The sequence below is a fragment of the Phocoena sinus genome, chromosome 7 (assembly GCF_008692025.1).
Source record: "Phocoena sinus isolate mPhoSin1 chromosome 7, mPhoSin1.pri, whole genome shotgun sequence".
NCBI classification, from domain to species: domain Eukaryota; kingdom Metazoa; phylum Chordata; class Mammalia; order Artiodactyla; family Phocoenidae; genus Phocoena; species Phocoena sinus.
In genome coordinates, this window is record NC_045769.1 from 80,961,682 (window position 1) to 80,963,842 (window position 2,161).

Genomic DNA, 2,161 nt, shown 5'->3' on the forward strand with positions numbered 1-2,161 from the left:
TCTTGTGGGGATGGGAGACAGTGACACCCGAAGTGTGTTGCTTATGTCCAGTCTACTGTGTAATCTTGTTTTGGTTGCTGTCACTGCAGAAGACCCTGCTTCACAAAGATAGGATGCTGGAAATGGAAGCAGGTTTTTCAGTGCTTTTGTGGCAATCTCAGGATATTCCACCTTGACTTTAATCCAGAATGTATGGAGATTGTCAAACATACTTTTAAGGGCACCGTCATTTGTGATCTCAAGCAGTTGATCCTCTTCTAGCACGAGCAAAGTCGATTCACCTGGCTTATTCACAATTGGGCCACAGACCCATTCCTTCCCAGTTAGGGGGTCTTTTGTGGTTGGGAAGTAATGCTCAAACTCTCTTGAAAGCTGAGATAGGTGACCATGCACCAGCTGGGATAAAGAAGGCCCTGGCTCAGTCTCTGAAAATCTCTGCTAATGTTTGAAACATGTCAAAAATCCCAATGTTGGGTCTTCCCTGGTGGCGCAGTGGTTGAGAGTCCGCCTGCCGATGCAGGGGACACGGATTCGTGCCCCAGTCCGGGAAGACCCCACATGCCGTGGAGCGGCTGGGTCCGTGAGCCATGGCCGCTGAGCCTGCACATCCAGAGCCTGTGCTCCACAACGGGAGAGGCCACAGCAGTGAGAGGCCCGCATACCGCAAAAAAAACAAAACAAAACAAAAAAAAAACCAATGTTCACTCACCGCCCCCATAATTCCAGTTTGGCTTTGAATGCAGCCACTTTATCTGCCGACTTGAACACAGTTGTCATTCTCCCCTGAAGTGATAGAGTTCACTGAGCAGGTTGAATATGTCACACAAGGAAGCAAGTTTTGTGACCCATTCTGTGTCACTGAAATGTACTGCCAGTGGTGACTGTTTTTCTAAAAGAAATCTCTGGAGAGGCTCTAGTAACTCAAATATTCTGGCCAGTGATCTACCTCTAGAAAGCCATCTCACTCTGTGTATAAGAGAAGACGTGTGTGCTCTGCCTCCATCTCCTACAGAGCTGCGCGAACAGACGTGAGTTAAGGGCATGTACTTTAATGTGGTTGATAACTCTAATCACATCCTGCAAAACGCTGTTAAGTTCAGGTGACATTTTTAGGCTAAGCAGCATTTCTCTGTGGATGACACAGTGTATAGACTGACATTCAGAAGCGACCTCTTTGACCCGAGTAGTGAAACAAGAAAGCCATCCAGTCGTGGCAGCCACTCCATCCGTGCATATACCGACACAAAATGATCAATTCAGTTTTCCTGATATGAAGTCATTCAAAGAGTTGAATAGTTCTGCAGCTACAGTGTTGGTTGGCAACAAAAGTGCACATAACATACCCTCATGCACATCCCCCTGAAAATATATCACACAAAAGCAAGCATTGTCACCTTGTTGTCAACATCGGTAGACTGGTCAACCATGGTGACTCATTAATCCCCTGTAACAGTTGTGCCTCATTATCTTCTGCTGTTTCATCAATTCGTCTAGTTATGCTGCTAGCCGAAAGAGGAACACGTACCACCTTTTGAACAGCAGCCTCTCCTAAAAGTTCAGGACACATGTCCTTAGCAGCAGGCAGGATCAACTCTGCCTCAACAGTAAAGGGCTTCTTAGCTTTAGCAAGGCGGTTAGCCACTAAGAATGATGATCTCAGTGCAGACACACTTGATGAAGTGGTGGCCTTCAATAATTGCTTCTGTTCTTCATGTTCACATTTTTTTTTTCTTTTGAAAAACTCCAAAGGCTTGTCTTTTAATGCAGGGTGCTGCTTCTCCATGTGAAGCAGTTTTGAAGGTTTCTTGGCTTCTTTGGAAAGCTGGTTGCCACATATTATACAAAGCGGGCTTGGAGAATGTGAATCACCTGTTGCAATGAACCCGTAATTTAAGTAGGACTCTTGGTATTTTCTTTTAAGTTCAGCTTTCCTTTTGTTGGCAATCGTAGAGTCTTCTGCTGTCTCATCATTGGGTCTTTCCTCCTTTTCAAAGAAGCCCTTCATTGATGTTTGGTTTTTACTCATTTTGGCTAGGGTTAGCTTGTAGGCTTACCAAAACTATGACTGAGACAAGTGTGGGGAAGAGGCTCAGTGTGGGAAAGAGGCACCGACAGCAGTGGTAAATAAAATAACGGGCGGGCCATGCAAGGACTAAAATAA